Below are 24,671 nucleotides of genomic sequence, written 5' to 3' on the forward strand. Positions count from 1 at the left end.
TGTGGTGGGAGCGAGAAAGGTGTCTTTTGTTAAGTTAATGAAGTGACTTTGGGATGTGGGCTGGTTGCCAGGAGAACCAACCCCCTCCTCGGAGGGTTGCAACTTTCTGCTGCATCCCCGGGTCTCCACGGAGGGAGAGGGGTGGAGGGTGACTCCGCGGCCATTGGCCAATGAATCTTTCCTGCCTCTGTTATGAACCTTCCCTAGAAACCCAGGAGGAGGGGTTTCAGAGAGCCCCTGGGCTGGCGGACACGTGGAGGTTTGGGGAAAGAAGTGCCCCCGTCCTCACACCTGGCCCTCTGCATCTCATCATCTGAGTTACATCCCGTTGTAATGGACCAGAGATCTAGTGAGTAATATGTTTCCCCGAGCTCTGTGAGCCGCTCCAGCGGGTTCATTCAACCCGGGGAGGGGTCCTCGGGTGGGCCAGCAGCACAGGTGGTAACTTGGTTTGAGATCGGTGTCTGAAGTGCGGTGGCGGGGGGAGTCTTGTAGGACTGAGCCCTAACCTATGGCTCCAGACGCTATCTCTGTGTGGATGTGTCAGAATCGAGTGGGATCGGGGGCGATGGGGAAAAGCCCCCTCCCCACAATGGAATTGGTGACCAGAATCTCTTACTGCCTCCTTGAGGAGACTATGCACTGTTTACCTCCTTCTTCCATATCATTTTGCCCTATAGCTAGAGCATTCAAAGGTTGTTTTTCTTTGTTTTACCACTTGCTTGGTTTCTCCAAAGTTGACTTCGAAGATGGTGGTGGGGAATTGGATTTTAAAATAAAGTTTGTTCTTAATGATCATGAAAAGGCCGCCATCAGAATCCCATTAATAAACTATACGGATTAGCAAATGGTTCTTGGTGTTGAAAGTATCAGTTTGTTCAGTCGTGACTTGGGGCAAAATAACATTTCATTCTGTGCCAGAAAGTTAATACAGCTAAACAAGTGCCCCCAAATTGAAATAGAAAATGAATAAATGGTGATACATTAGGAGTGGCTTGGAGCTCAGATTCAATCTTGGAGCACTTAAACAATTTACTTGAGATTCAGTAACTCATCACGGAAAAGAAAATGTTCAAATGCGCTAAGATGTGTAGTAAAAAAATGTTAAATTCCTGCATTTTGGTCTTGCCTAATCTCAGTTAGAAGCTGTGATTGGCTTTGTATTTACATATAGAATATGTATGTTAACCTATTTACAATAGTGCCATATTATGTTGCTATCTATAGCATAACATGATACATATAAACATATTATTAGCTCGCATATCGATGTGCTGATTAATATGTTTATGCATGAGCCTATGTAGAAAGGAATTTTGGACCATTTAAATAACAAGCGGTCTGTGGAATACATAGAATATCGTGTGTTCTGTATTGTAGAAGTGGCTGCAAGTAAATTATAAGCAAATTTAGCAAGGGAAATAATCTGCGTAGTGAGATTATTCACAGATCCAGAAGCAAGTTCAACAGAGATTTGCAAGACTGTAAATTAATTACTATGATAAGACTCCAACGTTAGTGAAAAGCACTAGGTTCTGCTGATAGATTCTGTAAGTACACATACCCATAATGCCAACCTTTTGATCTGAGGAATGACCCAACACCAGTAGTCCTTTGGAAATACTCATCATCTACACATTTAAATCTAAGACAGGAGTTGTCCCCCATAAAGTTAAAAACTAACTCGTCGGACATACAGGCTATGCAATCAGCACAGACTGAAATAAATAAGTAAATTGTAAAGTCCTTTCAAAGTATCAGGGATTCATAGGTTTCAAAGCAAGCAGAACATTTGGATTTGGATCCAAATCCATGATGGATGGATTTGGTGGATCATGATTTGTGATGGCTTCTCTCTGTCTCTGTTTCTCTCATTGGAGTACTTCTGTCTCTCTGTCTCTCTCTCTCTATATGTATCTATATGTGATATAGAAATACATATATGTATGTGTGTGTGTGTATATATATATATGTATGTGTGTATATATATATATGAAGTACTTATGAAAGAAACACAAAAAATGAAAGAGAACCTAATTTTGGCCTTTTACCAAAAATTCATGAAAATCTCACTTTTAGAACCACATCAACCGACCTTTATGTTGGCTTGGTTTATTTTTATAATGGATAGCTGTGTTCTGTACTCTCCTTAATGACTTATTTTGTATTTACTTTGCTCTGTTTTTACAACTGTCTGGCTGTCGAGATGCTCACGAGGCAAAAGGGCTATGGTGATGTAGTCACAGCTTCCGGCAAATCTCTGATGTTTTCATCCTTCTTAATAATTTTGCCCTCTGGTTGAATTTCTTAAAGACAGTTGAGAGGAGGAATTGTTTAGAGTTACAATTTTGGAAGGTCAAGGATTGGGTTAACTTTTCAACCGTTATAGCTCAGGGTGCAAAAATCCCTAAATTGATGAACTTCCATTAGCATTTTGCACAAATCCCCAAGGCAGCAATTTTAATCCCCCTCATATTTAAATCTCAGGGAGCAGTAGTAACTATATAAAACAGGATTCTAGGCACCAAGTAACAACTACAAAATCTAGGCCAGACCATCAGGATATAAATAACAGATGTTAGAAAGCATGTGTTACTTTTTAGGTAAGAAATACTATATAGCATTTGACTCTTAGTATAGAAACACTATATAGCACTTAGGAAAATGTGGGAGTAGAGATAGACCATTACATTTTTTTTAAGATTTTGTTTTGTTTTGTTTTGTTATTTATTTGTCAGAGAGAGGGAGAGAGTACAAACAGGGAGAGCAAAGAGGGAGAAGCAGGCTCCCTTCTGAGCAAGGGGCCTGATATGGGACTCGATGCCAGGACCCTGGGGGTCATGACCTGAGCTGAAGGCAGACGCTTAACCAACTGAGCCACCCAGGCGTCCCATTACATTTTTGAGAGGTTTGACCAACATGGTGGCTGTGCCCCTTATAAACAGAAATAATGAAATTAAAGACACCAACTTGAGCAATTTTTAAGTTCTCTAAAATTGATGGATCAACTATCCACAAAATGGGAGGTTTTGTAATAACCTGTTTAGTACGCATGACTCACTTCACCATTTTTGAAGGAACTTAGAGATCTTTCCCTTCCTTTCCAATGATTGCTCAGTGTCATGAAATCCATCAGCATGAAGCTCTGTATTTTGCTCTGAAGTCTTCTCTGTAAAAACTCTTCACAGCTTTTAAAGAAAAGGTCTCTGGGGTGCTACGATGGTGGATACACACCATCATGCACTCGTCCAAACTCACAACGCCAAGAGTGAACCCTAACGGAAATGACGGACCTTCGGGGATGACGTGTTGATGCAGGTTTATCGGTTGTAATAAATGCACCCTCTGGTGGGAATGTTGATAATGCGAAAGACTCTGCATAAGTGCAAGCAGGGGGTGTTTGGGAAATCCTTCTACCTGCCCCTCAATTTTGCCATGAACCTAAAGATGCTCTAAAAAAAATCTGTTTTTAAAAAAAGAAAGAAAAAGAAAACGAAGGTCATATTCTTGCAAATGACAAATGGCAAAGAGAGTGGATTTTGATCCACGCATTCAGCTACTTGAAGTATATACTCAATTTAAGACTGATAGGTTGTGGCTTCGTTATTATTCCGGGAGGCACAGACCCCCAGTCAGCATCCCTAGACACCAAGACCTGAGTATAAACCCTTCTGTGTCTACCAAAAACTCTTCTCACAATAGCTCTTTCCCAACCCTGTAGACCCTCATTTTGCACCTGGGTCACCAGCAGAGACTCTTTCCCCAAGGTACTATGTTTGAGATCCCTGCTCCCTTTCCCTAACCGCGGGTCTTGATCAAAGACAGCATCTTCCAAGTTTTCCCTATTCTTGGTCTTGCAGAACGATGTAGGTTTTCTTGCCAAGGTCTTTCCTTGGTCCCAGTGATCACCTCACAGGTGACAGCAACCTGGGCTGTATCATGGAAGGCTCCCCTGTTGTCCCCATCTCAGACAAGGGGATGTTTGCTCCTCTAACATCAGCAGACAGCAAAAGGTAACCTTTCCCCAGCATGGACCCTTTTAATCTTTGCACCTGATTAAAATATGTGTAATAGTGTACATGTAATGATGCCTGCAAGTTTTCTATCCTGTTGATCGAGTTAATAGCACAAGAGTTTTTTCTTAATGGTGTGTTGACTTGGACCCTTGGATGGGTGCTTGACTTTGTGGTTGGAGGGAAGGTTACAGGGATTGCTTACAAATTCGGAATGCCGTGAGCCATTCCGAAAAGAGAAGATGATCCTCATAATGATAACGACCTCCAGTTTTATTATATCTTACATCCAGAAGGATCATAAAGTGCCTAACAACTCCTCCACTACAAATGAATATGAGGGTCGTTTCATATACGACTAAAATGTGTCATCTGCTTAACAGAGCACAGCCAGATTCGTCAACAATTTAGACGGAGAACTGAATAAAAAGTTTAAATGCACAAATGGCAGGGATATGCATGAGGCCATTTTACAAGCGGGAGCTGCGCCACAGATGGAGGAGTGAGATTTTCCCCCAAGTACTTAGGAAACTCAGATGGAGGGAAAAGGTTGTCCTCCAGAAATGAGACCTGAGAATCATGAAAGAACGTGAAAATATGAAGTCCCACTAAATGCAGTGGATGATCCTATTTCTGTCACCTGATTCGGTGTATTATTTACCTGCCTAGGGGTGTTCTGTGCCCATCAGAAGGAAGACCTGCACAAAATAGGCAAAGAACACAGAATCCGTCAGCATAACCCTGTCACACGTCACAGGCCCATTTACCAAACCCCACATTCTGCAGGAGCCTCCACGAGATGATCGGAATCAGAACTCGTAAGAGAATTTCTTTCACCTACCCAACTCTGTGTTTATGGGGGAAGAAAAGTCAGATTATCATTCTGCTAGCCACTGAAGCCTGCCTGCTACTTGTGGACAGTGTACTACTTCTCTTTTCATATTCAACTTTCAGTGAGAGGCATGCATTACAAATTAATATTTTGGCATCCTGACATTGTGTATCACTCTTGCTCATCTCGGTCATTTTGAATTTTCTTCTGTAATGATGGCTGTACTCTGCATTTATGAACTCGGGTTTCTGAATCTTCGTGACTGAGGACCAGCTTCTGTAATATAATAAAATCAGTTCTTAGGAAATGTCCAACGTGCACTCCCATGACCTATCACTTGTTTATTCATGTACATAAATTTATATATTATTTATTTATGTAAAAATTTACATGCATCATATGAATTAAATATATAAGTAATATTTATATAGAGATATTTATATATAATATGTATTATTTATAAGTAGTATTTTATTTATTTATAAATAAATTTATATATAAATATACATATTTACATATACATATTTACATAAACATATATAATATATAAGATACATTTTAATATAAATTATATAATATTTAAGTTAAATGTATAAATATTTCATCTATATTTTATATATTTATTTGTATAGACATAAAATATTATTTATATTTTTTATTTATATATAAATTATATGTATATGTAAATACTGTATAGATAGATATAGAAACAGATTTATATCTGCCCTTTGGAATTTCTCTGGTTCCGTATATGGAATAAACAAGGGAAAGTATGTGATGAAGTGTTCATATATTTGTTCATGCAGCCAAAAATCTTATATTGTATGCCTAAGAAGAGTTACTCAAATACAGCAATTAAAAGTGAAGTTTTCCAAAAAAAAAGAAAGTGAAGTTTTCCTGCCCAAACAAAAGTTGCATTTTAGTACAATGTGTAGTTAAGCTGTGTGTGGGTTACAAGTCTCTGCTTCTTTTTTTTCTGATAGAAACATTACATTCAACATTATTTAAATATACAGACTCAGAAAATGTGTAATTTTAAAGTGGACACAGGTAATTCAGTTGGGTGGTAACAACAGAATTCACTGATTCATGTTGGTGAGTACCTCTTAGTAAAGATCTACCTATATCTACATTTATATCTATTTTTGTCTATGTGGGTATATTTGGCCTTCCCACTGATGTAATACGAACAGTTGCTTCACACATTTCCTCCTATGTATATCAAGTTGTTCCTTTATTACTTGTTTAGAAGACTTTTGTCTCCATGCACATGGTTTGGTCCATGGAAAATTAACTTTGGATTAGTAATTAATTCCTTTATGGGAAGGAAATGTACCATGTATGGCTGGGTCCATATCGGAGCTCTCTGTGCAAACGCTACTATATAGATTTGTCTCATTTTTTTTTTAAGTAGGTTCCACACCCAGAAGGGAGCCCAGCCTGGGACTTGAACTCACGACCCTGAGATCAAGACCTGAGCTGGGATCAAGAGTCAGATGCTCAACCAACTGAGCCACCTAGGAGCCCCTCGATGTGTCTCATTGTAAAGTCTGTCTTAAAATTATGTAAAGTCGTCCCACGTTCTTCTTTGAAATACTGTTGTTATCCTCCGAAATGGAATAAGCATGAAAAATCTTCTCATTTTTTATAGTCCTCTTGTGTATTCAATTTATTATAAAACTAAAATTTTTATTTTTATGTATTTATTTTTATTATGTTCAGTTAGCCAGCATATGAATAATCTTTTTATTTATTTTTATTATTATTTTTTTTAAAGATTTTATTTTTGACAGAGAGAGAAACAGTGACACAGCGAGAGAGGGACCCCAAGCAGGGGATAGTGGGAAGGGGAGAAGCAGGCTTCTCCCAGAGCAGGGGGCGCGATGCGGGGCTCGATCCCAGGACCCTGGGATCATGAGCTGAGCCGAAGGCAGACGCTTAACCACTGAGCCAGCCAGGCGCCCCTGAATAATCTTTTAAAAAAAACAAAATTAGGGGCACCTGGCTGGCTCAGCTGGAGGAGCATGTGAATCTTGATATCAGGGTTGTGAGTTTGAGTCCCATGTTGGGTGCAGGATGACTTAAAAAAAAATTATTGAGTCGCAGCTTATAGCATATATATATCTATATATCTATAAATGTGTATAATATATAAGTAAATACATAAAATACATAATATATAAACTATAATATGAATCCATATAATACACACATGTATAAATATGTATAAAATATATATACATATGTTTAATAAATATATAGTATATAATACACACATGTATAAATATGTATAAAATATATATACATATGTTTAATAAATATATAGTATATAAATCTTATTGAAGTATAATGTAATATATATATACATAAATATATTCTATAAATATATAAATAAACAAAGCTACATAATATAAATGTAATCTATTACATAAATACATAAATAAAGCTACATAATATTTGTAATAAACATAAATATGTAATGTGTAAATACATAATATAAATATCCAATATATAAATATAATACATGTAATGTAATATATGATATATAGGTATATGTTAAATATTACATAATATATGGTAAATACGATCTAACACAATAAATGTGTATAATATAAGTATATAATGTATAGCATAATATAATGTACCATAAACTCTCTTCACTGATATGTGTCTAATACTTGTTTATGCCCCTGGCCTACCTGGTCTGGTGACCTGCGGTCAGATGCATTAGTGAGGATGCCGTCAGGCCACACTGACCGAAGCACTATGTGCTTCAGTCGGGGTTCAATACAGCAGGTGGATAGAGAGATGCTCCAGACCTGGAAAAAGCACACGGGCCCCTGGGGCGCCTGGGGCGCCTGGGGTAATGTCCAGAGGAAGAGGCTGTCCTCAGCAGGACTGGGCCAATTCATGAAGGTGGCTCAGGCAGGACTGCAGGGACACACCATTGCTGCCATGGCTGGTGCGCCTGAGCCTGTGTGAGGGCGTGCTCTAGGAAGCTTCTGGAACCTTCCGCCATTCGGTGGCGGCCAACAGGAGGCAGGAGGAGGTGCCGCCCTCCTAACTCTCGGGTTCCCTGCGGTGCCTACTCACTGCCTAGAAAGTGACGGGGACGGAGTGAAGGAAAGTGACCAATGGAGAAGCTGAATTCAGGCCAGGCCCAGGCTAGCCCCCCGGGTGCATTGAAGATTTGCAGATGAGCATCAGGTAGACCTGTTGGCCATCCTCCCTTGATGTCAACCCATTAGCCAAGTCCTGCAGTTACATTTCACCCGAAAAAATCAAGAAACCCCATCCCTTCAAAGAGGCTGTCTCCTGGGTTCTAACTCCCCCGGGAGTGGGAAGTGTGATTGGCGGGAAGGTTGAGGAGCAGGTCCGGAAGCAGAGCTTCTCACTGCAACAATAACAACAACAAAAGCACACGAATAAGGAGACTTTTGGGGGGAATGTGGTAGGGAAGCCAAATCACACACCAAAATAAGGCGCTCAACCAAATCTCTACAAGGGAACGTTTCAAAGTGGCTTTGTTATTTTGGAGGGATAGGAAGAGAAATCCTAGGGGTCCTGGAGAATTTCTGAAATCCTAACGTTAAAAATAGCGGAATGGTATAAAGAAACTTTGCAGGGTGGGGATAAATGTCTTCCTCCCTTTCCTGGAAGAAATCCACTTTGAGATGAGACAGTGCATTTGGATCTGGCTCTTGTGCTAAAGTATTTTGCAGCCCATCTCTGTTAGTAACACTCTGGCTGAACACATTTACAGATGGAGCCTCTTCTGGGATGACAGACAGTTCAGAAGACGTATGTCCCCATCGACCCAGTGTCCCCATGTCCCCATCTACCCAAACTGATCTTGGGTAGATGCTTTCCACAGTCTAATTTAGAATTCAGGGAACATTAGGTTTCTTTTCAATCTGGCTTCGGAGAAAGGTAGTAATGAAGAAATGAATTCTTAAAGCCTCTGGCTAAAAAGACAGAAGTGCTTGTCATCATGACTGTCTCCCTGAAATCACAGAATCCATCATGTATTGATCCAGGCAAATTAAAGTTAGTTTGCACACAACAATTTTATACGAATGTATGAAGATTTTGAGCCATCTGCAAGGTATTTCTTCACTTGCTGGTCCAGGCTTCCTGTCAGTCCTTTTAATTTACAATATGTCCCTCCTGACCATCAAAACACAGAATGTTTTTATTTGCAGTTAGGCAACCTATCATTTCAAAAAAGTGTTAAAATTTATAAGAAAGTACGCATTTCATTTTGGGAATTTAGTGGGAAAACAGTGTGGTTTGTCTTCGTCATGTGTCCCAAGATAAAACAGCTCAGAAGTACCTGTCAACAAATTTAGCTTTATTTGGGGTTCAGATTTTTCACCGTCAAGAGTCAATATTTCCATAAAATGTAGGGCCATGTTTTATGAAACTCTGCTAAAAGGAAAGTAAATATTTGTTTAAAAATGCCATTTGGTGAAAATACGCCCCACATTAGCAGGAAAGTTTCCCCACCTCTACTACATGTAAAAAATATTGTTCTGCATGTAGATTGTGTTCCCTTTCATTCCAGAGTAAATTTGAGTAGCCTAGAAATAACTAGGTAATATTGCAGTTGGGAAAACCTTATCTACAAGGAGAAGAAGATAAAGGAGAGTGAGTTAGACATATCTAGGAAGTGGGCCACATTGGACACGCGTACTTCTGTCATTGATTAATGGCTCGCCCGAATCTTACAATTACGGAGTATCCCAGATAGGATGTGTCCGGTGAACATCCTTACTAAGAATGCTAACCTGAGCACTTCATTCCCCTGGGGAGATTCCTTGAATCCTTGAATTCCTTGAGATTCTTTGATTCTCCCCCTGGATTCAGAGCCATGAATAAACCCAGGGTCCCTGATTTCCAGATGGTCTGTCCACTGCTGTGTTCACACCTGGGTGGAAACTAAGAACTCCTGACTCCTGCAAAAATCAGTAAATAACCAGAGAACGGAGGAATCAAGTCTGTCTTATTGGGGGAGAAGAACAAAACTTAGGAAGCATCATTTCCAACTGGTTTTGGATGTAGAAAGCCGACTGTGTTTGCTTCTGTGTAGCCACGTGTTGGCGGCGGGGGGGGGGGTAGGTTTGATACAAGGAATAACCCGAACATCAGGTTCTTACAGTGGGAAGATGAGGCTTGGACACGTGTACACTTCTCTCTCGTCTCCCAATTTTTGCCTGCCGTGAGTATCAGGAACTAAGAATCCTGGTCATATTTCATTCAGGTGATGGCACTGATTTAATATTATATGGCCTCAAACCATCCTCTGAGTTAATTCCCAGGTGATAGAAGGCACTTGAGAAGCCCCACAGCCATCTCTCATAAAATGGAACAGAAAACAGGAAAGTCTGAATCTAAATAGAGCAGCTTTTCAAGGTGTTCCTGGCCAGGAGCCCAGCCCCAGGGCACGCCGAGGAAAAAACGGATTCACAACCTCTGACCCACGTTCTTGTGCACCTGTCTTCACTTTCTATCCTGCCTGTGTCTGTCACACATTATTTCTGTTCCTTTTTGTGATGCCCAACCCCACTGCTGAGCTGTTGCTGCATCATCTCATTGTCTGAGCGTTAAATTCACTAACTTGCCGCGACAGGTTGCGTGATAATGAACGCATTCCTTTAAATCATACTCGTAACACTTTTGAGACTTGGTAACTTGTACTAATGGTGCTCCATTTTATTAGGGCTGTTTTGATCAACTTCCCTTAAACTGTCACTTGTGTTGACCCTGTAAGTGTTTGCATCCTGCCTTAAGTTCCTAAACACTGGTCGGTTACATCCCCCACACTCCTCAGGTCTTCAAGTGTTTTTGACGTTGACCATTACTGGATAAATAAATAGATGCTTAATCCTTAACCAAGTTCCACATGCAGGAAAGAAAGCAGCTTGTGTCATCAACTATTTGATTTCATCCCCTGCAATAAAAATTACAATAATGGAAAGACGGGATACACCAAAGGCATAGCAAGATACCAAGAACACGTGCAATAAAGAATCAAAACGAAGGGGACAGTCTTGAATTTTCTTTCCTTTTGGAACGGCTGTATTGGGAAGGAAACATGACAAGTACAGGTGTTCGGAAGAGTGGATTGAAGCAGGAAATGAACAGGGTCCCACACTTCCCAAGGACACCCGGGTGTCCAGTGCAATTTCTTCAAATATTTCCTTTTCTTGCCTGGTGGCTGTTGTCCTGAATTCTGAAAACAGGAGAAGCAGGAACCGACCATTCCCATCTTTGAAGTGCCCAGAAACCAAATACATTCCTGTTACCTCTGCATGAATTGGGACAATTCCCGACAGTTCTTACTGCGAGAGAATGCGGATCACTATAAAACAAAGGCAAACAGACATTTGCCACATGATCCTGTGAATCTGAATTCAAAGAGCTTCATGATACAACGCATTCACATTGCCTAGTGAAATACACTTTCCAGAGCGTACTTGAGTATTTGTGTTTGAGTGCATTGAGAATTCAAAGTTTCTTGATTTTTTTTTGCCTAATTTAAAATATTTGCAAATTTTTTTCGGCGGGGTTCACTTTGTTAGTAAAAATGTTTGCTATTTAAGCTGTGAGAATACTTCACCAGACAGTGTCACAATATTTGTGTGTGGTTGGAAGAGCCAGCATTTTAAGAAGGTTTTAATTTCCAATACTCTTTAGCAAGATCCATATGATTTAATTTAAAATATCAGCCCAGTTATTGGTGCAAAGATAGAAAACATAGATCACCACAAAGATAAACAAATCTCAGAAATTGCTCCTAGCAGATTGGTGAAACGGAGTCTGGCCATGTTGATTTGGACAGGTTGATGGGTTCTGGGATCTTGGTTTCACCCCACGTCCTCCAGCACTGACATCTGTATAATCATGATACATTGATCAAAAGTAAGAAATTAACTTTCGGACAATGCTGTCTATTACTAGGCTACACACATAATGCAAATACCACTTTTTTTTTTTTTTTTAAGTAGGCTCCATGCCCAGGATGGAGCACAACATGGGGCTTGAAGTCACATCCCTGAGATCAAGATGCTCAACCAACTGAACCACCCAGGGTCCCAAATACCATTTTCTTAATGTATTTTTTTTTTCCTGTTCCAGGATCCAATGTGGGATCCCACATTACATACTTGTCATGGCTGCTTACTCTCCACCTGTGTGGGGAAGGTCCTACGTCTTTCCTGATCTTTCGTGACCTGTATACTTGTGAAGAGTAATGGTAAGTTGTTTTCTAGGGTATCTCTCAATTTGCATCTGTCTGAAGGACACCGTCGTCAAACTGAAGGAGCTTTTAGTATCGAAAGGTGGGAAAACAGACAAAATAACAAGACTACTGAATGATAACCCATGGGGTAACATGGAAATCAATGGAGTTCGTGATGCCATACGCTATAATTTAATGAAGAAATGGGTAAGCAGGGACAGCTCTACCTTAGAGAAGAGTTTCTCTTAACAGCTATGGAAGGGATGAGACTAATATAAAATCAGCATTACCCAAACTACTGCAGAAATAATTATTATAGCCAATATCCCCCAATAGATGGTGAAATTGTTGGGTAAAGAGTTGAGGAAAAAGACAATATTTTCATGGTCTCAAAATATCTCCCACAGATACTTAGTAATTGCAAACAGATAAATAATAACTTTACAGAGGCAACGCCCCACAGACCATAATTCATCAAATAATCAGGCTTACCAACAAGAGCAGCACCACGATAACCCTGGAGTGATGTCCCAAAAAAGTCCTTAGCATCCCTTGCAATACTTTTCACCTGCTGTGGGCGTGGAACTTATCCACAACACACACGTCTCCTGCGATTGAAACTGGATCGCTTATACCAGAATACGCTGCGGTTCTCGTTCTGCATATATAACCTACAGAGAGTCTCGCTCATCTGCACCAAAGGCATAGAAAAATAGAGCGGCATTCCATTATGATGAGAGTGTTGATCTAACAAAGAGCGAAAGCAATGGAGATGCTCCTCAAGACCAGAATACAGTTAGCGGTTAAGACACTGAGCTACAGTCTGTGATATGAACCTTGGTAAATGTAAAACGTATCCGGTAAAAACTTGCCCAGATGGCTCCACAGTATTTACGTAGAGCATACAAAGTATAGATCCTTTGTGGCTATACAGGTTTATTATTAAAATCTGAGACATGGGTGGGAAGAATCCCAGTGTTTTTTGGTTGGCCCTTGAGCATGGATAGTGTCGTGGGATTGAGTAGGGTTATTAAGTCGGTATGGAATAGACGTATCAACACTCTGCCTGTTTTCTGGGATTAAAAAACTAAGAGCGGACATTCTCTCTGATACTTGTTTACGTGGTTATGATGCCGAATGGTCATAAAGTAATGATATATGTGGAGTTTCTATATTTGTATTTATGCTCGAATTATCCCGCTGTCAACCGAAGATACTTTAAAAGTGCAAGGAATGAGATCATAGGTATGTGTACAGGTAATAACACAGAGTGTCTGTACGTAAGAGGGAAACAGCTCTGCTTTGGTGTCATGAGACTCGTGCCATGCGCCTTGTCCCTGGATTATCCTGGTCATTGTCAGAGGTGGGCACTCTTCCCCCATACAGCCTGAGCCTCACAGAGTGTACGTCAGCACTCAGTAGCTACAGGTCGATTATGGGGTAGACTCATGACCTGGACACAAATGCCTATACCCTCCCCAGCTGTCTCTCCTTGGTTTTCCAGAGCCCAGAAGTCTCCCGGTTTGGGGAATCTGCTGAAATCCCCACTCTCCTCCATGGAGACATGATGGCGTGGTTTCCTTTGCATCTCCCAGGTCGGGTATCTGTACGTAACAGGTGCAGAAACCCAGCCCTACGTTCAAACCTGGGCAACAATGGCCGGGAGCTGACCAGTGAGAAAGTATAAACAGACTCCCACATGCTCCCTGGTCCACAGGCTGGCCGACAACCCATGCATCTCAGATGCTACTTTATAGTCTCCGTCTCAATTCCCCTCACTATGAACTGGGTGCTCCTTTGTCCGGGACTGTCTCTGACCACATGAAAATCCCCTGTGCTTTCTGTTACGCCTTCTTGGTTTTCCACACCCATCCACATGCCCCGTTGTTGCTGTGGCTATTGTTGATTTTCTTTTATTTAGGTTGGTTATTCCCTTGTTGACAGATGATCTATCGATGGCAGGAAATACTCATGAATGTCTGCCTCAGTTCTTCATTGAACTCTCCTGCACCTTCATTTCTGTAGAGAGTCAACCATGTGTTGCATTTTTCCTTGAAGTATGTTGTGTATGCATGTGTGTGTTTGAAACATTCTGTCACACAAACGGAAAAAAAAAATGCAAATCCTAGGTTGCCTGGTAGATTTTTCTCCTGAACCACACTCGAGACAACCAGCCTTCCCCTGCCCAGCCGTGGATCTAGGAAGTGATCATTTTATGCTCTTTTTCCTGTGGGCTAGACAGACACATACATAGGGGGTCCAGAATATCGTACAAGGAATTCCCATTGTCTGTGGTCTTGCTAGCTGTTTGTTCTTTCTGCCAACTTATCAACGTTTCTACCCCACGGCTTCTGGACCTCAAGCCATTCAGAGCAGCTGAATAGAATGGCGTCCCATCCATGCGTAGGCTTTTGCCTAAACTTGGCTTCCATTGGCTCTGTCATCATATATTTATTGAATTTCTACCATGGTCCGGTTGTTAGATATACAGATAAGATTGTGGAACTGTGGAGCAGCCTTGGAACTAAGTCCCACCACCTCCAGGGGTAGAAATCCTGCCATTCACTCCTCATCCAGGACAGAACTGTACTCATAAGGGATCAGAAGGGTGTGGAAACCAAACCTAACAGTTGTGTGATGTAGTCATGCCATGCACAACTGTGGTGGAAAGCTGGCTTGAAGCCAGTGGCTTAGAGTTAAGTTCTCAGGGGGATTTTTATTCTACGTTGACTCAATAAATGGAGGTGAGACATCGCTGGTACATGTGGTTGTGATGATGGAAGGGAGAACATGGCACCCCATGTTCATTTGTCCAAAGGTTCACCTCCAAATACAGGCTGTCAGCCAGCATCCACTGCTTACCCCTCTCCTCCATCGGCAGCCTGGCCTTAGAGGGAAGCAGGGAACAGAGGAGCAAAGGCCAAATGCGTTCAGTGCTGTTGATAAAATTAAGTACATACACGTGGCCCTGTGCCCTCAAGACCTTGGACTCCAGTGGAGGGGAAACCTCACATAATGTGTTTGAATGACCTTCCCACCATGTCTATCACCAGCTTTCTGGGACTTGTTTAAAAAATGGTTCATCCAGGGGGCGCCTGGGTGGCTCAGTCATTGTCTGCCTTCGGCTCAGGTCGTGGTCCTGGGGTCCTGGGATCAAGCCCCGCAGAGGGCTCCCTGCTCAGCGGGGAGTCTGCTTCTCCCTCTCCCACTCCCCCTGCTTGTGTTCCCTCTCTCGCTCGCTCTCTCTCTGTCAAATAAATAAATAAAATCTTCAAAATAAAGGACATCCAGGAAATATTTGTATTTTATTGTGCATTTAATTTACATTCTTTTTAAAAAGATTTTATTTATTTGAGAGAGAGAGAGGGAAAGCACAGAGGGAGAGGGAGAAGCAGACTCCCCACTGAGCAGGGAGCCCGATGCAGGGCTGGATCCCAGGACCCTGGGATCATGACCTGAGCCCAAGGCAGACGCTTAACTGACTGAGCCACCCCAGGTGTCCCTTTTGGTAGATTTTTTAGAACTATATGAATATTTCCGAGAGCTTTGTCTATCTCTTCCTCACAGAAGGAATCCTTATCTTAAGTTTGAACAACCCAGCATTTAAAGAAAAAATACTTCTCTTGTTTTGGGGGTTTATTTTGTTTTGTTAAGTTCTCTCCATGGACCCCACATGGGACTTGAACTCATGACCCTGAGATCGAGAGTTGCCAGCCAGGAGCCCCAACCCAGCATTTTTAAAAATTCTCCTAAATATGAGCATATCCATAACAATTTTACTAAATTGTGTGATTTTAACATCTATAAGGGGTGCCTGGCGGGCTCAGTTGGTGGAGTGTGCAACTCTTGATCTTGAGTTTGTGAGTTCAGGCCCCACATTGGACGTAGGGATTACTTAAAAATAGAATCTTAAGAAAAAAAATTAAAGTAAAATCTATAAATAATATATCCTGTTATGCATATAGTTCTCCAAGATAATCATTTGTTTTTGACAAATATTCATGTGACTTCATGTAGATATAGTTTATATTTTTTAAAGATGCATTCAGTGCTGTATTATGGGACTACATAATACATAACCTTCTATTGATGGGCATTTTGGTCCTTTTCAGGTTTTCTGAACGTGTTTGTGTTTTGGGTTTTTTTTTTTCATGCATTTCAAGTGTTTGTGGGGTTTTTTTTATGCGTTTCATTTTTTGTTTCATGCAAAACTATAGCAGATAACCTGTCTCATTTCTCCTTGAGCACATACACTAGACTCTCAAGAAATACATGGAAAGCAGACATACAGATTAAGGGGTTGTGTTCATTTTCAACCTTATGGATTAAGACACCTTCTTTTTCAGTTATTAAAACACACACTCCCATCAGAAGTGAGTGAGGATTGTCAGCTCCCCACAGGGCTTGCCATTATCAAGTGTTGTGACACGTTAATTCTTGACAAACTGACACTTATGCAATCAAATCCACTTTTATTTTAATTTGCAATTTTCTAATTTAGCAGTGACTTTGAGGATCTTGTCATTTACTGATTCATCCTTCTTCGCCATGGGGGAGAAAAAAACTCAGCCTATGCGTGTATTTTGCCTAATTTTCTGTGGAGCCACCTGTGTTTGCTAGAGAATAAAATACAGACTTGTGTATGGTTATTGTATATATCAGTCTGTTGTCTTGGGTATGTTGCAAATCTATGAGCAAAACTGAAGTTTTTTGTTACCTTATGTCTATGGCAACGTGTTGAACTAAGTCGATATTTTGGGGGGTCACTATTCTGCTGACCACAGATGAACTCTCCTTTCAGTTGGGGGAATGCTTTGTCCTAGCACACTTTGTGATAGACTTTGTGAAGGAATGATGATGCTCATGATGACGACGATGTTGATGATAGCGTTAGTGATATAAAGTAGAATGTGGTAGTCATGATAACGTGAAGTCTGTCTGCTGCTTGCTATGAAGAGCTCATCGGGTAGAACCTGTCCTTGGAAAATGTGAGGCAATAAAGAGATGGAGGTATTTTCTCTTCTCTGTTTATGTACAAATGCTGTGTCCACGTTCGGAGCATGTCCAGACCTAGCTCAGGTACTCGGTGATATTTTCTGAGATATTTCTTAGCTCTTCCCCACAGCATGACTTGAGCATTGCACGGTAAACCTTCGTTCTGTTTGATCAGCCTCCCTTGGTGGATGGCTCTTACCACATCTGGGTGATCTAGTAACAAGATCAAATTGTGGTCACTACCCACATACACCTTCCAAACCCTCAGTAGCTGAGAGATCTAGAAACCCTGTGGGTTTGGACACCACCCACAGTGGGCTTCCTTGCTTAGAAAGATGTGCACAATCACAGGTACTTCCAGAGGGTGAACAATGCTACCCTATCAAGAAAATGACCTGACAAAAAAGGAAATTCGGCAAGGTCCAAGGAAGCCCCATCAGATTAGAATTTATTAACCGTGCTATTTGTCATTTTTATATTTTTCAAAATGAAGGCTTGTTTATTTTTTTTTTAAGAAACGTCTGTCCTTGGCTTTTCGGGAACCAATGAATCCCACTGAGAGGAGGGGGCGGAGGGGGCGGATTATCTCAGTCTGAGAGAGCAACAGTTATTGTTCAGATAAAGATTGTCACAGTTATTCTTCCAACTGGGCGCCCTTCAGCACTCACTACCTCAGTGGAAACAAACGTTTGAGGAGTGTCTATTCTCTGCGTGTTATTGTAACAGACGGTATCCTTGCAGGCTCTGATAACACGACTAGCATCTCTCTTACTTAGACAACATGTTTTCTGCTTCCATTAGAGGTGTCCCTTTTGATCTAAATAATTTAAGGGGCTTTCAGGGACCGCAGAACTGGGCCTCTGTCCTACTTTTGCAGTTGGTCTTCTTTATGTTGCTGGTCAAAATTACATAATTATAGATAGATATCAGTATAGACAGTTGATAGATAGATATGCCAGATGATAGATGGATAGATAGATGGTAGGGAGATAGATATGACAGATGATAGATAAATAGGGAGATAGATAGTACATAGATAGATTTGACAGATGGTAGATATGCCAGATGATAGATGGATAGAGAGATGGTGGATTAATAGATATGACAGATGATATATAAATAGATAGATGATAGATAGATTTGACAGATGATAGATATGAAAGATAATAGATAGATAGATACATACATAAATAGATGGATAGATGGATGGATAGATGGATGGATGGATGGATGGATGGATGGATGGATGGATAGATGGATGGATGGATAGATGGATGAAGATGAATAGATAGATAGATGGATGGATAGATGGATAGATAAATAGATAGAAGATAGATAGATAGATGATAGATAGATACATAAATAGATGGATAGATGGATAGATAGATGGATAGAGAGATAGAGAGATAGAGAGATAGATAGATGATAGATAGATAATAGATAGATAGATAGTTGGATGGATAGATGGATGGATGGATGGATGGATAGATAGATAGATGGATTGATAAATAGATGGATGGGTAGATGGATGGCTGGATGATGGATGAATGGAGAGGTAGGTGGATGGATGAATGGATGGATGGATGGATAGATAGATGGATAGAAAGAAGGATAGATAGATGGATCGATAGATAGATAGATGGAAAAATGGATAGATAGATGGATCGATGGATAGGTAGATGGATGGGTAGATGGATGGGTAGATGGTTGGATGGATGGATGGACGGATGGATGAATGGATGGATGGATAGATGGATAGATGGATATTTAGATAGATAGATAGATAGATAGATAGTTGGATAGATAGATGGATACATAGATGGAGAGATGATAGATAGATTGTGGATGGATAGATATGCCAGAAGATAGTAAATAGATGATAGACAGATATGATGGATGGATAGATAGATAGTAGATGGATAGATAGATGGATGGTAGACAGAACAGACATGTGATACACGATACATATAATATATAGGGTAACAAATAGATGATAAATGACAAATAGATGGTAGAGATAGATCAACATGATAGATACATAATAGATGATACAGAGATTTGTAATCTTTATAATCATTCATAAGACTTGTATATATAAAATTATGTAATTATGCATATGTAAAAGATGGGATTAATATATATGGATATATGATAATATATAGAGATAGATAACATATAGATAGATACCATGTGCATAAGTCCGTATGAATCAATTACATATTGTATATAAAGATGCGTAATGACATCATTTAAATCTGTGTATAGATGTGTGCAGTTTACATGTATGCATAACTGCATATACACACACTGTCAAACCCATCCACCCCAATCATTGCAAATGTGTATTTCCTGCCTACCATTCCATACTGAGATCCGGACCTTTGTTTACAAGTATCCTGGACATAGACATTTGGATATCACAGGAGTAGCTTAAATTCATTTTGCCCGGAACGCCTGGGTGGCTCAGTCGTTGAGCGTCTGCCTTCCCTCAGGTCACGATCCCGGGGTCCTGGGATGGAGCCCCTCATCGGGCTCCCTGCTCCGCGGGAAGCCTGCTTCTCCCTCTCCCACTCCCCCTGCTTGTGTTCCCTCTCTCGCTGGGTCTCTCTCTGTCAAATAAATAAAATCTTTAAAAATAAATAAAAAATAAATTCATTTTGCCCAAAGTGAGTCCAAAGTTAGAGGAGGACAAATCCAAATTCTTTAACACCCTTCCATCTATATTTTTCAAGGTATGATGGGTTCCAGCAGGCACCAGCATTCCTAAACAAGGGACTAGGGAACACCTTAGATTCATTTCTTTCTCCCTAAACGTGGCTGTGCTTGACCTTTGCAGGTGACCTGAATGACACATTATAAACATTTGTCGAAAGAATGGCCACAGCTCCTCAGCAATCCTGGCACATAGATGATGATCAATGATTTTTGTTTGTTTATTTTTTTTACTCATTGTTTATGAACAAATCATGTTACTAACTGAACGGTAGGTACACAACCCTTCAAGACCTTCAGGAGGGTTTTTTTTTTTTTTCCTCTTAATTTCTCACCATGAAGCTGGTGGCATTATTTTCTGTAAATGCAATGTTATTTTTATTTTCAGAATTTAGTAAACTGTGGACAATTTACTTTTACTTAGGAAATCCTTGGAATATGGTGCCTGTCCCCATATAATTGTCACTATTCCCTTCTACCCACAAATATGTCCCAGTATGAATGATAATTACAGGACCAACCTATTTATACTTCAAAAGGAAGACCTTTATTCTGAATCTCGCCATGAATTATCAGTATGGTAGCAGGGATTAGAAAGTATGGAGCATTACGACTGATTACATAGAATCTCACTTGTAACCTTGAACTTTAAAAATGCCATAGAAACAATTTGATACAGATTATAAATTACACCTCTTTACTAGGAATTGTCTACTTTACAACATGTACTTATTGTAATGTAGCCTTATTTTCCCTTCAGGGTGTAATTTTGAGATTAATTCAATTGAATTTTATTGCATTTATTTTAGCTATGAGTCAGTCATTTTAGGGTCTGAGCTGAGTTTTCAAAAACTATTTGAAACGGCAAGAACGTTGCTGCTTTGTCATAGGTATATTTCTGAAAGAGAATTTCTGCATCTGGTAGTTGGAATATATTCTTGAGAAGTAATTTTGTCTTGGGAGTAAGTAGGAGTTGAATGTGCCCATATTAACTGTATTAGAGAGTAGGGGAATGGTAAAATCTCCTCTAACTTCCTAGAAAATATCATGTAAATCGACTGGCACTAGAGTTCCTTATTCCTAGCAAAAAATCAACGTCTTTATTATTTTTTTCTGAAGATATTGTGAAAATATTAATGATTTATAAGAGTGCCCTATGGGCACCTGGGTGGTGCAATCAGTTTAGCGTCCGACTCTTGATTTGGGCTCGGGTCATGATCTCAGGGTTGTGGGATCGAGCCCCGGAGCGCAAATCCTGCTTAAGATTCTCTTCCTCTCGCTCTACCCGCCCCTCTCAAAAAATTAATAAATCTTTAAAAAAAAAAAAAAAAGAACGCCATAGAGTAATTTTGGAAAATTAGCAGTTGTGATCTTTACATCAGAGAAGGAAACATAGTGAACAAGTTGGATTTTATGGAATGATTCTAAATCCTTGGGAAATGATAGCTTGTAAACGAGAATCGTATTTTGTTGCTGTTGATGCTTTATCTTCAGAGGACTGGTTTCATGAATGTCGAATCTAGTTCTAATGGTGTAGACCTGATTCCTGGCTATTACTTGTGCTCTGGGATTTCATGTGTTCAGTTATAGATTCAAGTATGTTTTGGACAAATATTTATTTGATGCATGGGCTATGTGTCAAGAGCCAGCAAGTCACAGGGGAGATGGCAGTAAACAAAGCAATGCTCTGTCCACATGGAGCTGAATGTCATGTTGGGGGTCAGGCAATAAACCAATAAACACATGGTATGATGGCAGGTTTCCGTAGCTCCAGACATTCTAGGAAAACAAGGGACCAGAAAATAGGACTCACCACTTATTTTTTTTTATTTTGTCAGTGAAGCTTTACTGGAGCTCATTTGTGCTCATTCCTTTATATATTGCCATTGATGCTTTTGCACTGACTCAACAGAGTTAGTTAAGGTTTCTGATATAACTGACATGTTAAAGCATGTCAATGTGTTGACTCAATACACTTATATATATTGCAATATAATCCAATATATATATGTGTATATATATATAATAATTGCTATATATATATATATATATATATATATATATATATATATATATGTATAATGCAATATAATGACCAGGGTAGGATTAGCTAACCTCTCCATAAATCACATAATTACCGTGTGTGTGTGTGTGTGTGTGTGTGTGTGTGTGTGTGTGTGTTGAGAACATTTAATATGTACTCTTTTTGCAACTGTAAAATGGTATCATATAGTATTGTTAACAGTGATGACCACACAGCTCTAAATCCCCTGAACTTGTTTAACTAGGTATTTGTACACTTTGACCAATGTTCATAGCAGCATTATTCATAATAGCTAGAAGTTGGGAGCAATCCTCATGCCCATCCCTGGGTGAATAAAGACAATGTGCTCCATCATCTAATGGATTTGTATTCTGCAACTGACAGGAATACACAATCTGATACAATGTTACAACTGGATGAGCCTTAAAAACTTGATGCTAAGTGAAAGAAGCCAAACACAAAAGAGTACATATTGTACGATTATTTTATCCAAAATTTCTAGAAAAGTCAGACTTTTCTAGAAATAAGTAGTTGAGTACTTACCTGGGCTATGGTCTCGACCACACATGGGTGCAAGGCTACCGTTGGAAGTGATGTAAGTGTTAGAAAATGGGTTTGCAGTGAAGATTGCACGACTGTATACATTTACCAACAATCATTGAATTGTACCTTACAACAGATGAAAATGTGATGTGTGTAAGTTAAACCTCAATGAAGTGCTACAAATGTTTGTTTTTTTTAAATGGTGGCAGAGACTGCCTGACCCACCATGCCTAAAATACCTACTATCTGACCATTATAGAAATAGTTTTCCAACCCCTGCTGTAGAGATTTATGGTTGCTTAAATTTTATTGTAAGATAAACAGGGATCTCTATGAGGACATGAACTTTCAGCAACAGAGTCTACAATTAAGTATGAGAGAAATCCATGGGTATATTTGGGGAAAGACGTTTTCCTATTGAAAAAAAAAAAACATCAATATGTGGTTTGTTTTTGGAAGAAAAAAGAAAAGAAGGAAGGAAGGAAACATTTAGAAATGTAACGTGTCTGGGCAGGGTGTATAAATTTTATTTCTTAGTCATATTAACTTTAAAGTCAGTTTATAATGTGCAGAAGAGAACTTGCTGGGATTTTTATTAGGATTGCATTGAATCTCAACAGATCAAGTTGGGAAGAATAGCCATCTTGACAATACTGAGTCTTCCTATCCATGAACATGGCATATCTCTCCATGTATTATATTCTCCTAATTTTTTTTATCAGAGTTTTTTTAGTTTTCTCTCATATAGTTCTTCTAGTAGAAGTTTTGTTATATATATGGCAGAGCATTTCATTTTGAGGTTCTTTTTGCTGCTTTGTTATTGGTGTATAGAAATGCAACAGATTTCCGTATGTTGATTTTATATCCTGCGACTTTGCTGAATTGCTGTAGCAATTCTAGCAATATTTTGGTGCATCCCAGGAATAAATGCCACCTGATCGTGGTGAATGATTTTTTTTTTTACTGTATTGTTGGATTTGATTTCATAGTGTCTCATTGAGAAATTTTGTATCCATGTTCATCAGGGATTTTGGCCTGTAGTTCTCTTTTACTGAGGTGTTTATCTAGTTTGGTATCAGGATGATACTGGCCTCATAGAATCAACTTGGAAGTTTTCTTCCTTTTCTGTTTTTTTAATAGTTTGAGAAGAATACATATTAACTCTTTAAATGTTTGGTAGAATTCATCTGTGAAGCCATCTGGCCCTGGATTTTGTTTGTTGGGATTTCTTTGGTTAGTAGTTCAATTTCTTTCCTGGCAATCAGTCTGTTCAAGTTTTCTATTTCTTCCCATTTCAGTTTTGGTGGTTTACGTGTTTTCTAGGAATTTACCCATTTCTTCCAGGTTGTCCAGTTTTTTGGCATATTTTTTTTATAATATTCTCTTATAATTTGTATTTGTAGCATTTGTTGTTATCTGTCTTCTCATTTGTGATTTTATTTATTTGAATCCTCTCTCTCTTTTTCTTGATACATTTGCTAGAGCTTTATAAATTTTATCAATTTTTTTTTCAAAGAACCAGCTCCTGGTTTTGTTGTCTGCTCTATTGTTTTGTTTTTATTTTTATTTATTTATTTTTAGTTTCTGTAACATTTATTTCTACCGTAATCTTTATTATTTCCTTCCTTCTGCTGACTTTAGGCTTTGTTGTTCTTTTTCCAGCTCCTTTAGTTGTAAGGCTAGGTGGTTTGTTTGAGATTTGGCTTACTTCTTTGAGGTAGGCCTGTATTGCTATATACTTGCTTCTTAGGACCACTTTGCTTCATCCTAAAGGTTTTGGACCATTGTGTTTTCATTCTCATTTGTTTCCATGTAGTTTTCAAATTCTCTTGATTTCCTGGTTGGCCCATTCATTGTTTAGTAGCATGTTGTTTAACCTCCAAGCATTTGCGGTCTTTCCAGATTTTTTCTTGTGATTGACTTCAGGTTTCCTAGTGTTGTGGCCAGAAAAGATGCACCATAGGACTTCAGTCTTTTAGTATTTGTTGAGGCCTGACTTGTGACCTATTACGTGATTTATTCTGGAGAATGTTCCATGTATATTTGAAATGAAACTATTCTTTTGTTTTAGGATAGAATGTTCTGAATATATCTGTTAAGTCGTTCCTGCCCAGTGTGTCATTCAAAGCCATTGTTTGCTTGTTGATCTTCTGCTTAGATGATCTGTCCATTGCCGTAAGTGGGGTATTGAAGTCCCCTACTATTATTGTATTATTGTCGATGTGTTTCTTTATGTTTGTTAGTAATTGTTTTATATATTTGGGTGCTTCCATGTTGGGTGCATAAATATTT

This window comes from Eumetopias jubatus, unplaced genomic scaffold (assembly GCF_037043125.1).
Source record: "Eumetopias jubatus isolate StellerSeaLion01/CBP00866 unplaced genomic scaffold, mEumJub1_p1.0 scaffold_11, whole genome shotgun sequence".
In the NCBI taxonomy this organism is placed as follows: Eukaryota; Metazoa; Chordata; class Mammalia; order Carnivora; family Otariidae; genus Eumetopias; species Eumetopias jubatus.